Source organism: Triticum dicoccoides, chromosome 5A (genome assembly GCF_002162155.2).
Source record: "Triticum dicoccoides isolate Atlit2015 ecotype Zavitan chromosome 5A, WEW_v2.0, whole genome shotgun sequence".
NCBI lineage: Eukaryota > Viridiplantae > Streptophyta > Magnoliopsida > Poales > Poaceae > Triticum > Triticum dicoccoides.
Window position 1 is genome coordinate 63,185,220 of NC_041388.1, and position 15,930 is coordinate 63,201,149.

Genomic DNA, 15,930 nt, shown 5'->3' on the forward strand with positions numbered 1-15,930 from the left:
GGAGATCTCAAGCAGGGACGCATCAAGTCGACGCAACCGTTCACTTCTTCAACCTGGATTCCGTCGAACGCCGTCGTCAGTTTCGTCGCCATCAAGCCTTCCCCGGCCTCACCTCGACTCCGTTAGATGCGCTGTGAGCTCCTCTCCCAAATCCGGCTCTGCCCTGTGTCCTTTTCCTCGTTGTAGCATCACACCTGCGTGCTTCCGCCGCTGGGACCGGAGCTCTGCTTTCCGCACGTACTCGCCGCGACCTCCTGCCCAATCCGGCCGTTCCCGCGAGCACTTGGCCACAGCGTAGTTGCGCCTTGTCCACTGCCCGGGGCTCTGCCCGCCAGCACCTTGCCGCGACCAGGCACACCACCGCGTCGGCTCCGATAAAGCCGCCGCTGCAGCTTGCCCCGTCTGTGGGTGCATTCGCCCACGCCCGCGACCATGCGCCGTTCGCCCCTGCTCCGCTCTGCCCTGACCTCAGCACAACCACCGCCACCGCCGCGACTACCGCCTCCGCCGGTCCGTGCACTGCCTCTGCTTGGCCGCCGTTCTTGCTCAAGCTCACTGCGCCCCTCATTCCCCCGCCGTGCCCACGCGCCGGGCGCGTCTTGCTCGCGGCCCAGTCCTCGCCCGCCTGCTGCAGTCCGCTTGGCCCCGCGTGCCACTCTCCCCGGTGGCGCCCACTGCTCACCTCGCACCGCTTCCCCCGCAACACCCCTTCGCGTTGCCTGGTTCGCGGCCGCCCTGCTCCCCATCACCCGCGCGCCTCTGGCGCAATCTCACGCACGCGCTCGCCTGGGGCATGCCCCGCTCGCCCCTGCCGCTGCCACCGGCCGCCACCAGCTCGCTCTAGCCGCCACCGCAGTCGCGCTCACGCTGGCCCTCCGCCCGGCCGCGGCCTTGGCCTCTGCCGCGCTCGCGCGTGCACGCGCGCCTCCCCCCGGTCTTCTCTATCCTGCTAGATCGGGTCGGCCCTTTTCTAATTGGGTTTAGATTAGGCCTAACCCCCCCTAATATTGATAATCCCACCCTATTAAAAATATTAGAAGTAGCAAAAAAAGGGAAAAGAAAATCCCTAGACAATGACAGGTGGGACCCCCGGGACCATGTTGACCAGTCAACGGGTCAACGTTGACGGCTGACTAGGCAGTCAACGGGGCCCATTGTCAGCCCCTGGTACAGTGTTGGGTGCACTGGACCAGGTGCACCTAGCATTTTTCTTTTATTTTATTCAAAATTAAATAAATTCCAGAAATTCTAAAAATGATTTAAAACTTTAAAAAATCATATAAAATAAACCGTAGCTCAGATGAAAATACTTTATACATGAAAGTTGCTCAAAACGATGAGACGAACCAGGATACGCAGCCCGTTCGTTCGCCACGCTTCCCTAGCATAGCGAACACGCAACTTTCCCCCTCCGGTTCATCTGTCTGAAAACCCGAAACACCGGGAATCCTTTCCCGGATGTTTCCCCCCTTTTCCGGTATCACCAAGTACTGCGTTAGGGCACACCTAGCACTGCGTATTTCTATGTTATGCCTTGTGTTGTTTTGATTGCTCTATTATTTATTGTGTTCCCACTTCATTACTTCTTTCCGGTAGACCCCAAGACTGCCAGCGACCCACAGTTCGACTACGGTGTTGACGACCCCTCTCTCTTGCCAGAGCAACCAGGCAAGCTCCCCCCCTTTGATCACCAGATATCGCCTACTCTCCTCTATACTGCTTGCATTAGAGTAGTGTAGCATGTTACTGCTTTCTGTTAATCCTATTCTAATGCATAGCTTGTCATTGTTGCTACAACTGTTGATACCTTACCTGCAATCCTAAATGCTTAGTATAGGATGCTAGATTATTATCAGTGGCCCTACACTCTTGTCCGTCTGCCATGCTATACTACTGGGCCGTGATCACTTCGGGAGGTGATCACGGGCATATGCTATATACTTTATACTATTACATTACTTATGATACTGTTTGGAGTTGGGGGCTGAAGGGGAAAGTGGCTCCATCCAGGTAGTGGTGGGCATGGGTTCCCGACGGCCCCCGACTATTACTTTGTGGTGGAGCGACAGAGCAGGTTGAGACCACCTAGGAGAGAGGTGGGTTTGGCCCTGGTCGGCGTTCGCGGATACTTAACACGTTTAACGAGATCTTGGTATTTGATCTAAGTCTGGCTATTGGCCTATACGCACTAACAATCTACGCAGGGACAGTTATGGGCACTCGACGCCGTGGTATCAGCCGAAGCCTTCGTGACGTCAGCGACTGAGCGGCGCACGCCGGATTGGAACGTAAGCCTGCTCTTGTATTAAGGGGGCTAGTTCTGCTTCCGGCCGCCCTCGCAACGTGCAGGTGTGCAATGGGCGATGGGCCCAGACCCCTGCGCCATAGGATTTAGACCGGCGTGCTGACCTCTCTGTTGTGCCTAGGTAGGGCTGCGACGTGTTGATCTTCCAAGGCCGGGCATGACCCAGGAAAGTGTGTCCGACCAAATGGGATCGAGCGTGTTGGGTTATGTGGTGCACCCCTGCAGGGAAGTTAATCTATTCGAATAGCCGTGATCTTCGGTAACAGGACGACTTGGAGTTGTACCTTGACCTTATGACAACTAGAACCAGATACTTAATAAAACACACCCTTCCAAGTGCCAGATACAACCGGTGATCGCTCTCTCACAGGGCGACGAGGGGAGGATCATCGGTTAGGTTTATGCTATGTGATGCTACTTGGTGAGCTTACCATCTACTCTCTTCTCCATGCTGCAAGATGGAGGTGGCCAGAAGCGTAGTCCTCGACCAGATTAGCTATCCCCTCTTATTCCGGCTTTCTGCAGTTCAGTCCACATATGATACCCTTATTCCATTTGATACCAATGCATACATATGTAGTGTAGCTCCTTGCTTGCGAGTACTTTGGATGAGTACTCACGGTTGCTTTGCTCCTCCTTTTCCCCCTTTTTGTACCCGGTTGTTGCGACCAGATGATGGAGTCCAGGAGCCAGAGGATCCCGAGGATGATTCTACGTGGAGTTCGACTTCAAGGAGTAGTTAGGAGGTCCCAGGCAGGAGGCCTCGCCTTTTCGACCGTTCCTACTTTTGTGCTAGCCTTCTTAAGACAAACTTGTTTAACTTATGTCTGTTCTCAGATATTGTTGCTTCCGCCGACTCTTGTGCCTTCGAGCATTTGTATTTGAGCCTTCGAGGCCCCTGGCTTGTAATATAAAGCTTGTATTATTTTAATTTGTGTCTAGAGTTGTGTTGTGATATCTTCCTGTGAGTTCCTGATCTTGGTCGTACACATTTGTGTGCATGATTAGTGTACGGTCAAATTGGGGGCGTCACAAGTTGCTATTAGAGCCGACTACCTGTAGGAATCCCCTTTCCACACTCCTTGGCCAAAGTCGAGTCTAGACATTGCAAAACTTTTACTAACATGGTTGTGTGTCTTACGGGCCCACGTCACCATTTTGGTGGTATTAGGATCTTTTATTCCCCGACCTATACTCTAGGACTCTGACCTCTCTTCTATTCGGGTTTAAATGAATTTACTAACTCTAACTCTAGGTTCTCGTAACTACTTCTCCCGGAAAGCCCCTTATCACAGGTGATCGTCTACTGCACCAGAAGATTTTGAAGATACTCTTCGATCATTCCCGAGACCCTTGTGCCCTTTGCCTTTTCAATTCCCTATTACTGATATATCCATATGGATAACGACATACACTTGTTGTTCATACAATTACTCTGAATTTCACCTGTTACTACAAGATGCATCGAATTGCTCTCCGACTCTTAAGAATCCCTTGTACCACTGCCTTGTAGTTCCTTGCCGCAGAAATACCCATACGGATAATTCCTCACACTTATCGAGTATCCACTCATTCCCAGTTGTTCTTGTATTCCACAAAAGACTTCGAAATACTATTTGATCTTTCAAAATTCCTCAACAGCCTGTTGTTCTAGGAATTCTTGCATACTTGCATTTCGGTTAATTCCAGTGGTCTAGCAATTTACCTTAGAAACCTTTGTGATTGTCATTCTGATCCTTTTGATTCAACATGTGTGTGAATGCACACATTCATCAATTGTTCCCTGGAATTTATCCTTCCGATTCAGACGTCATTACGGACATGAGCTGGATCTCGACCAATCAAATTGCCATCGATTGTACCCCTAAGGCTATTCAACTTATCCATCCCTAATCAGAGCATTGCTTCTGATCCCTTGTCTTGGAGTTCATAATTCTTTTGTGTTTAAGATTTGAGTTAGTCAGTTGTTTCTATAATCTGATGGACTTGCATTCCTTCTTCCTTTGATAGAGTACCGATACTCACATCAGCTCCGTTGTAGACCACCAGACCTCTTGTTGGGTTATTATCCGACAGTATCCTTCATATTTAAATAACCTTGTGAGCCTTTCCACGGGTATATAAAGCCTTTGGTAAATTATATCCTCTGCTTTCTCAGCCAGGCTCTGTTTTCGAGCTGGTGGTATTTACTATTGAAGCTTGTGGTATATGTTTCCATGATACCCTGATGGGTTGATCCTATGCTTTACCCAAACCGTATGAACCCGAAAGTTTTTGCGAGTCATACTCTTATGTTGCTTCGTCAAATAAAAAAATTCAACACTACAACTTTTTCGAAAATGAGAAGTGAATGAATGGTTATGCATTGCAGAAGTGGGAGTTGACCTTGAACCTTTGTGTTCATGCCCACGTACACGATGTGGAACTTATCATGAAAGCTTCTTGTAAGAATATTTAATCATTTGAATAATTCTTCCCGTGTCTTTGAATTGGATCCCTTGCAACTATGGTTTCGGCCATATTGATATTCCTTGATTCCTTTTCTCAGTCAAGTTAAAGTACTTGTATTTTGCAGATCAATTCACTTGTCAACCATCTATTTTGCTCTACCACCGAGTGTTACCCTTTAGTATCTTGATAAAAACATCGAACCATGTTCCTTATTATGAGCCTTCATCGAGTATTATTCCTCACCAATTCCAATGTTTCCTGGTTCCGAGTTGTTAGTCACTCGAGGACACCGATAACTAAATCGGGTCCGCACCACGATTAAACAACTCTTAGTAATCTCCTTTACTCACGAGTTTGTACTCGAGCATGTCAATCCTAGCCTGATCGGCTATCACCTTGTGCTAAATTTTAAACTGTGCCACCTGGTCCTTATTCCCAAAGCATAGCTTTCGACGATGAGCTAAGCTTACTTCAATCTTCCTTGTCATATCATCTCGCCTTGAATAGCAAGCTTGATTTCGAGTTTGTGTCGTACCCGTGGTTCCAATAACCTTGCGCTTCATCATTCCTTTGACTTGATGTCATCGCCAATTGATTAAATCTTCATGAAATCTCTCGACACATGTGTCGTGATCATCATCAGCATTCTGAGGCCTTCCAAGATATCTATTGAATTGTTGATGAGAAATACCATCATTTGCCCTTGATGATTTGTGTTATCATCGATCACTTTATTGCCTTCCGTTCAACACAAACTTGTCCGTGTTTTGTGTTATACTTTGAGTTCCTTGCTATCCAGCAATTATTCTTCTTTACCTTGGAGTATTACCATCTTTTATGTCAAGAATGTCTTGAGAATTACACCACCTCTTGAGAATTCTTGATACAAGTAATACTTATCACCATCACCATTCCTTATTGGTCCTCGTGTTGTTCCTAACCGGAATACCGACAAATGAACTATGATGTGTGAATTCAAAACTTCTAGCAACCCTATTGCTTTTAACCAATGTTTAATTGTGTATGTTTTCCTTGAGCATATCTCATTATATCATTTGATCTGACAAATGTTATCTCCTTGTTCACATAATTGTGGAAATCCATCCTTCGAAATTCTCGATGAATTGTTGCTGAGTCCAAGAGCCAACTCCTCATCCTCTCTTTGGTTTACTACTGAACTCTTGTTTTGGAACTCGCTTCCCTAGTTCAATTCCCGAGAATCTTACTATGACATCTCGTCAATTTGTGTTGCACCTTTTCTTCTCAGGCATCCTGAGTCTGAGGTATCCTGACACCAATCAGATCTGAATCTCGGTCAAATGTGATGGTTGGAACATATTTCCAAGAGTTATAGCATTGGTCTTTAGGTGACCCGGTAAGGTGATGTCGTGCCTAGCACACCTGGGCCTTTTCAGTAGGGTTATCCATTTTTCCACGAGGAAAATGTAAGACTTATTCTACACGTTATTCCTGATGGATCCTTTGTGTTTCCAAAGTCTGATCTTCACCTGTTGGCAATGTCAATGCTATCTCGAAGCATGTCGGTGGTACTCTGATTTTCAACAAGAACATTTGAAGCCCAATGCTAAATGTTTCTTGCTCAATTATCCAAACACCGTTGCATGGGTAATGTCATGATATTGCTCTCCCCTTTCCTAAAGGGTTTGCTATGTTATATCTTGTCATGGAAATCATGCTTTGCTTGTCCTTGGGAAGGATATATCCTTGAAATATGTGTTTAAACACATTTTCCTTTCCATTGTTCTGTTTAAATATGATAATCCTATTTTCCTTTCCATTGGATGGTTTAATGTTTCTTGTGATCTATATGACCTAGGTAGTAATATTCTCCTGCTTATATAAACACCTCGGTGTACAACTCTATCAATAAGACCCTGTTACTTTGATGACATTCCGGTAACCACCGATGGACGAGAACTTTACCTATTGGTCCGCCTCGTTCAACGAGCAGGAAGATGGTTCTCTTCGTCCCTCGCCCTTGGTACTGATGTTGTTGCCAACATAACTGATAGGCTATCTCTGACATACCTTGCTTACATGATTGTGCAAGATGTCACCGCCTTCCTACTTTAACCCACATGGTGGGCCCATAACCCACAAGTTCCACAGGATCGAAACCTGACTCTCCTGTACACCCCTATTGCCAAAGTTATTCCTTGCGCTTGACTTTGTATGTAATTCACGAGCCACCTTCCGTGTGATCATCAATTCTGGTATTAAACACAATACCTATACCCGTTGCCTTCTTTCAGGCAATGACGATTGTCTATCCGCTTCTAACTTCTCATGGTACCTTCTTACTTTACTCTCGATATATTCTTAAGTATCGACTCAAGAATTACTTTCTACCACATTCCCAGAGTTATCTGCCAGATAGTCAACCTTGTAAGGTCCGTTCTTCCGAAGTTACCCCTTGTCCTTTCGTAAGTATGGTGAAATTTCCGAAGAAAGGATGATGACTTCATCATGATGGCCTGGAGCTGAGAAATGAAGGCATCAACGAGAGGGATCAACTTCTTCGAGAAGACAACCAAGAACTAGAAGATCCGTTAGAATTTCGCAACCAAATCCCTTCCTCCTTAGTACCCCTCTTAAATCTCGGGACGAGATTTCTTATAGTGGAGGAGAATTGTGATGCCCGGATAGTTAAGCTACAGTAACCCTCTGCTAATTATGCCACGTCACCTCGGTTACTGTAGATGAACTCACGTTGATTCAAAACCTATTCTAATTCAATTTCAAAACCAAGGCAAACAGCAAAAGTTTTCAAACTTTGAAACTAAAATGCTCTAAGCAGGTCAAATAAATCATAAGTAATTATGGTGGTGAAACCACACTTTTATAAAAGTGTTTAAATGCACTATAGTTAATAAAATAGTAGCAAAACTATTATTTAAATATTAAACAATTACAAAACTATTTTTAGTTTGGGTAGAAAAATAATGTGGCAGTGGCATAGTTGGTGACATCCATTTACGTATCACTTTGGCATGTAATGGAACTATTATAAATAGGAACTGAAAGGAAAAGAAATAAGACAAGGAAAATAAAAGTAAAAAGAAAAACAAAACAAAACAAAGGAAGCCAACAAAAAAAGAAGAGGAACCCCTGGCCTCTGGACCACTAGGCCCAGCCCGCCTGGGTTTTCCCCTTCCTCCTACTACAGGGGAAGAGAGGGGGCGTGGCGGCCATCCATGCTATCGGTGGCGCCGTGCCGACCATCCCGTGGCTCTGCGGTTGGATAAGGGCCCAACATCGACGCCCCTGTCTTCCCCGGAAACCCTAGCCCCCTCAGTTTTCTTCCTCCTCGTGCCGCTCCTCTATTCCCCTCGCAGAGCCGAACCGCCGTCGCCATGGCCCTGTCGTAGCAATGCCCGTCGTCCTCCTCACGCCGCGAGGAGCTGTGCAGGAGGCCCTCCTCTTCATCATCAACCTCGGTCGTGGAGATCTCAAGCAGGGACGCATCAAGGCGACGCAACCGTTCACTTCTTCAACCTGTACTCCGTCGAACGCCGTCGTCAGTTTCGTTGCCATCAAGCCTTCCCCGGCCTCACCTCGACTCCGTTAGTTGCGATGTGAGCTCCTCTCCCAAATCCCGCTCTGCCCTGTGTCCTTTTCCTCGCTGTAGCGTCATACCCGCGTGCTTCCGCCACCGGGACCGGAGCTCTGCTTTCCGCACGTACTCGCCGCGACCTCCTGCCCAATCCGGCCGTTCCCGCGAGCACTTGGCCACAGCCTAGTCGTGCCTTGTCCACTGCCCGGGGCTCCGCCCGCCAGCGCCTTGCCGCGACCAGGCGCACCACCGCGCCGGCTCCGCTAAAGCCGCCACTGCAGCTTGCCCCGTCCGCGGGTGCATTCGCCCATGCCCGCGACCATGCGCCGTTCGCCCCTGCTCGCTCCGCCCTGACCTCGGCACAACCACCGCCACTGCCGCGACTACCGCCTCTGCCGGTCCGTGCACCGCCTCTGCTTGGCTGCCGTTCCTGCTCAAGCTCGCCGCACCCCTCATTCTCCCGCCGCGCCCACGCGTCGGGCGCGTCCTGCTCGCGGCCCGGTCCTTGCCCGCCTGCTGCAGTCCGCTTGGCCCCGCATGCCACTCTCCCCGGCAGCGCCCACTGCTCGCCTCGCGCCGCTTCCCCCGCAACACCCCTTCGCGCTGCCTGGCTCACGGCCGCCCTGCTCCCCATCTCCCGCGCGCCTCTGGCGCAATCTCACGCACGCGCTCGCCTGGGGCATGCGCCGCTCGCCCCTGCCGCTGCCGCCGGCCGCCACCAGCTCGCTCCAGCCGCCACCGCCGGTCGCGCTCGCGCTGGCCCTCCGCCCGGCCGCGGCCTTGGCCTCTGTCGCGCTCGCGCGTGCACGCCCGCCTCCCCCTGGTCTTCTCTGTCCTGCTAGATCGGGCCGGCCCTTTTCTAATTGGGGTTAGATTAGGCCTAACCCCCCTAATATTGATAATCCCACCCTATTAAAAATATTATAAGTAGCAAAAAAAGGAAAAAGAAAAGCCCTAGACAATGACAGGTGGGACCCCCAGGACCACGTTGACCAGTCAACGGGTCAACGTTGACGGCTGACTAGGCAGTCAACGGGGCCCACTGTCAGCCCCTGGTACAGTGTTGGGTGCACTGGACCGGGTGCACCTAGCCTTTTTCTTTTATTTTATTCGAAAATAAATAAATTCCGGAAATTCTAAAAATGATTTAAAACTTTAGAAAATCACATAAAATAAACCGTAGCTCAGATGAAAATACTTTATACATGAAAGTTGCTCAGAACGATGAGACGAACCCGGATACGCAGCCCGTTCGTCCGCCACGCGTCCCTAGTATAGCGAACACGCAACTTTCCCCCTCCGGTTCATCTGTCCGAAAACCCGAAACACCAGGAATCCTTTTCCGGATGTTTCCCCCTTTTTTCGGTATCACCTAGTACTGTGTTAGGGCACACCTAGCACCGCGTATTGCTATGTTATGCCTTGTGTTGTTTTGATTGCTATGTTATTTATTGTGTTCCCCCTTTGTTACTTCTTTCCGGTAGACCCTGAGACTGCTGGCGACCCACAGTTCGACTACGGTGTTGACGACCCCTCTCTCTTGCCAGAGCAACCAGGCAAGCCCCCCCCCTTTGATCACCAGATATCGCCTACTCTCCTCTATAATGCTTGCATTAGAGTAGTATAGCATGTTACTGCTTTCCGTTAATCCTATTCTGATGCATAGCCTATCATTGTTGCTACAACTGTTGATACCTTACCTGCAATCCTAAATGCTTAGTATAGGATGCTAGATTATCATCAGTGGCCCTACACTCTTGTCCGTCTGCCATGCTATACTACTGGGCCGTGATCACTTCGGGAGGTGATCACGGGCATATGCTATATACTTTATACTGTTACATTACTTATGATACTGTTTGGAGTTGGGGGCTGAAGAGGCAGGTGGCTCCATCCAGGTAGTGGTGGGCCTAGGTTCCCGACGGCCCCCGACTGTTACTTTGTGGCGGAGCGACATGGCAGGTTGAGACGACCTAGGAGAGAGGTGGGCCTGGCCCTGGTCGGCGTTCGCGGATACTTAACACGTTTAACGAGATCTTGGTATTTGATCTAAGTCTGGCTATTGGCCTATACGCACTAACCATCTACGCGGGGACAGTTATGGGCACTCGACGTCGTGGTATCAGCCGAAGGCGTCGTGACGTCAGCGACTGAGCGGCGCGCGCCGGATTGGAACGTAAGCCTGCTCTTGTATTAAGGGGGATAGTTCTGCTTCCGGCCGCCCTCGCAACATGCAGGTGTGCAATGGGCGATGGGCCCAGACCCCTGCGCCATAGGATTTAGACCGGCATGCTGACCTCTCTGTTGCGCCTAGGTAGGGCTGCGACGTGTTGATCTTCCGAGGCCGGGCATGACCCAGGAAAGTGTGTCCGGCCAAATGGGATCGAGCGTGTTGGGTTATGTGGTGCACCCCTGCAGGGAAGTTAATCTATTCGAATAGCCGTGATCTTCGGTAACAGGACGACTTGGAGTTGTACCTTGACCTTATGACAACTAGAACCGGATACTTAATAAAACACACCCTTCCAAGTGCCAAATACAACCGGTGATCGCTCTCTCACAGGGCGACGAGGGGAGGATCATCGGTTAGGTTTATGCTATGCGATGGTACTTGGTGAGCTTACCATCTACTCTCTTCTCCATGCTGCAAGATGGAGGTGGCCAGAAGCGTAGTCCTCGACAGGATTAGCTATCCCCTCTTATTTCGGCTTTCTACAGTTCAGTCCACATATAATACCCTTATTCCATTTGATACCAATGCATGCATATGTAGTGTAGCTCCTTGCTTGCGAGTACTTTGGATGAGTACTCACGGTTGCTTTGCTCCTCCTTTTCCCCCTTTTTGTACCCGGTTGTTGCGACCAGATGATGGAGTCCAGGAGCCAGAGGATCCCGAGGATGATTCTACGTGGAGTTCGACTTCGAGGAGTAGTTAGGAGGTCCCAGGCAGGAGGCCTCGCCTTTTCGATCGTTCCTACTTTTGTGCTAGCCTTCTTAAGGCAAACTTGTTTAACTTATGTCTGTACTCAGATATTGTTGCTTCCGCTGACTCTTGTGCCTTCGAGCATTTGTATTCGAGCCTTCGAGACCCCTGGTTTGTAATATAAAGCTTGTATTATTTTAATTTGTGTCTAGAGTTGTGTTGTGATATCTTCCCGTGAGTTCCTGATCTTGGTCGTACACATTTGCGTGCATGATTAGTGTACGGTCAAATCGGGGGCGTCACAAACGCAAACAAAGCAAAATTATGTCACAAGACGCTCAGTAAAACTCGTAACATGTGGTGAATAAAAATATAGCTTCATGTGATATACCGATAGATTGTACACGAAAGAGGGGATGCCATTCGGGGCATCCCAAGCTTAGACGACTGGGTCTTCCTTGAATATTACCTTGGGGTGCCTTGGGCATCCCCAAGCTTAGTGTCTTGCCACTCCTTATTCCTTCATCCATCATGATCTCATCCAAAACTTGAAAACTCCAGCACACAAAACTCAACAAAAACCTCGTGAGATCCATTAGTATAACAGACAAATCATAAACTTTATGTACTATTATAAACACATTCATAATTTATTATTCTTTCATAATATCTATTGTATTCTAACTTCTTCGTGACTTATACCCCCCGATATAATCCATAGCATCATTAAAACAAGCACACTATGCAATAAAATGGAATCTGTCTAAAACAGAACAGTCTGTAATGATCTAAATAAAAATCATACTTATGTAACTCCAAAATTCATAAAAATTAGGACAACATGGGAAATTTGTATATCAATCATGTGTAAAAAAATTATATGAAAAGCACGCTCGTGAATTATAGTAATTCCTGAACTCAGAGCAAAAGTTTATGTTCTTTTTCATAGAATCAAGTCAACTATCATCCAAATCATCCCAAAGGCTTTAATTTCACAAACACTAACTAAAATATTAAAACACAATCATTACAGTAGCAATAATCATGTCAACAAACAAGAACAGAAAATAAAAGAAAAAAATTAAGATAACTATTGGGTTGCCCCCAACAAGCGCTATTGTTTTACACCCTAGCTAGGCGTAATGCATAGTATCAAGTATTATCCTCCTCCTTCATCTCCCTTACACCTTTATACATAATAGCATCATAAGCACATCTTATTAATTCTCTTCTTTCCGGAGTAGATTTTCTATTAGGAGAACTCAAGTAATGGAACGGACTATCCTTCATACCTTTTATATCTTCTAAGTTCAATTTTTGAGTAGTGTGGTCATCAAGGGACCTTTCATAAATGACCGTGAATTCATTGTCTATAAGAACTTTAGCATTATCAAAGCAATTTTCATCAAACCCATTTTTGTTACCCTTAACAATCCAAGAATATTGATGGTTGATACTATTAAATAGATGTTGGATTAAGTGTAGGTTTGGAACTTCTTTTGTAGCATTTTCCTCAAAAGCATGATGATACCTAGATATATATCTCCGCATGAAATATCTATTATAAAGAATTTCATCTATAATTAGGCACTCATAATTCATATCAAAATGATCAAAGATTTCTTTTGCTTCCCGAACTATGTAATCAAATTTATTCATAAGGATAATCGTAGCAATTTTTTAGCTCTAGGGTCTTTTAAAATAGGTAATTCAAAGAACAATATTTGCAAAGTTGGATGAGCATGCATAAATCTTCTCTCAAGTTTGATAATAAGAGCGGAAATAGCCTGAGCATAACTATTAATTCTTTTAAGAATAGGGCATCCTTGGTTACCAAGGCTTCCGTACAAGTGAAAAATTCTTGAATAGCACTTTTTCTGATAATATTACCACTTACCGTCACAAAAGTTTTAGTATCTAAATTCATGGGAGATTCATTGTTATGAGGCTTACAATCCTCACTATCACCTTTAGCAATCACAAAATCAGACATGATAGCAACTTCAAGCAAAGCAAGAAAACAAAATATTTTTGTGTTTTTTGATTTTTAGAGAAGTAGGGGAGATTAAAAAGAGAGGAAAATAAAAAGTAGAGCGAGTAGATGACAGTTTAAATGAAGGTACCTGTAGTGATTTGATGATGTCTTCCCGGCAACAGCGCCAGAATTTGTTTTTTTACTTGTGAGCTGCGTTGGGATTTTCCCCGAAGAGGAAGGGTGAAGCAGTATAGTAGCTGATAAGTATTTCCCTCAGTGAGGACCAAGGTTATCGAACCAATAGGAGAACCACACAAATCATATTGAACAGTACTTGCGTACAAAAGTGCAAATAGTTGCACCCAACGCGGGCAAGAGGGTTGTCAATCCCCTTGAACCTGTTACTTGCAAGGATTAGATCTGATAGTGGTAGATAGACAAAAAGAAAAGTAAATAAAATACAACAAGGTATTTTTGGTTTTAGTAATACGATCAAGATAGACCTGGATGCATAGTAGAGGCTTCTCTCTCGAAACAATAGCATACGGTGAACAGACAAATTACTGTTGGGAAACTACTAGAAAAGCACAAAGTTGTGATGTTATTCATGGCAATGATCATGTATATAGGCATCACGTCCATGACAAGTAGATCGAAATGATTCTGCATCTACTACTACTACTCCACTTCGAGAGCGCTTCTATGATTGCCTCTCAACGTATTAAGATCATTACAAACAGAATAATGCATGACATGATTTAGACAAAGTAAACTCAATCATATGGATAAACTCCATCGTTTTACCCTTAATGGCAACAATACAATACATGCCTCGCTACCTCGTCTTCTGTCACGAGGGAGGACACTGCAAGATTGAACCCATCACAAAGCAGCTCTCCCGCTGAAGATAAATCAATCTACTTGGCCAAACCGAACAGATAGATTGAGGAGAAATACAAATCTATAATAACCATGCATAATAAAGTTCAGAAAAGACTCAATTACTTTCAATGAATAATCTGATCATAAACCCACAATTCATCGGATCCCAACAAACACACCGCAAAAGAAGATTACATCGGATAGAACTCCAAGAAGATCAAGGAGAACATTGTATTGAATATCAAAGAGAGAGAAGAAGCCATCTACCTACTAGCTATGGACCCGTAGGTGTGTTGTGAACTACTCACACATCATAGGTAGGGAAGCAAGGTTAATGTAGAAGCCATCCGTGATCGATTCCCCCTCCGGCAGAGTACCGGAAAAGACCTCCAGATGGGATCACGGAAGAACAGAAGCTTGCGGCGGCGGAAAAATTGTTTCAAGTGGCTCTCTGTTGGTTCGGGACTATTTGGCAATTTATAGAGGTGGAATTAGGTCCAATGGAGCTGTGCGGGACCAACAAGTTCAGCGAGTGCCCCCCTGCGGTTGGCCGGGAGATCTCGTCGCTCTCCGGTAGATCTCATGGCCTCCTCCCGAACGTAGTGCCCCTTCTGGTCCAGAAAATATTACCGTAAAGTTTCATCGTGTTTGGACTTAATTTGGTATTGATTTTCTGAATAGCCAAAAATAAGCAAAAGATAGCAACTGGCACTGGACACTGAGTTAATAGGTTAGTCCTAAAAAATGATATAAAATGCATATAAAGTATCCAAGATTCATAATATAATAGCATGAAATAATCAAACATTATAGATACATTGGAGACGTATCAGGCGCCATCGTGCTGTAAGTGGGTGCTAGGATGTCCATCGATGATGCCGTGACGAGTGGTGTGACGGTATCGTGGGGTTGTTGCGAGTAGGTGCTGTGATAGCCATACTATGCCGCAAGTCAGAATTTTTCCCAAAGACGAGGTGGTTGTTTTCTGGCTAGCTATAGCAGGATGGTGCCTAGTGCCCGACATAAAACAGAGTTTATTTTGTTCTCCTCGATTCTTCCCCTCCCAGATCCAGACACGTAGCGACGCGTGGAGTGGTTGTGAGTCTATGGGTCATTTCTACACTATCAGAACCAAAGCAGCTACCCGTGTCATTATGAGTGAGCCAGATAGCGGCCCTATTAGCATGGGAAGCTACCATGAGGGCATTGGGTGCACTGACAGTGCACAAATGCTATAGATCGCTTAAAGCAACTACTGCTAACCGTAACACTCGTTAGTGGTTGTCTCAAACATTGTAGGAAACAGGTTGGGGCAGGTTTTGAAACCTTCTTGCTGGTTTTAGGAAGGTTTCATCAATTTCTTTGTTTGTTCCATCGTTTCTTGTGGGTTGGCCTGTTAGTGGTTGTCGCAAACATTGTGGGAAATAGGTTGGGACAGGTTTTGGAACCTTCTTGTGGTCAGTTTCATCGGTTTGGGGGAAGGTTTTATCATTTTGTTTGTTTGTTCATCGTTTCTTATGGGTCGGCTTGTTAGTGGTTCTCGCAAACATTATGGGTAACAGGTTGGGAGCAGGTTTTGGAACCTTTCTTGCGGGTCAGCTTGTTAGTGGTTGTCACAAACATTTTGGGAAACGGGTTGGGGTAGGTTTTGGAACCTTCTTGTTGGTTTTAGGAAGGTTTCATCGGTTTTTTATTTGTTCCATTGGTTTTCGTTTATTCTCTGTTTTCTACCAGTTTTCTGGTTCTCTCTTGTTTATTTTTTATTTTTTCTATTGGTATTTTCTGTTTGCATTACCTTTTTTCTTGACTTTTCCTTTTTT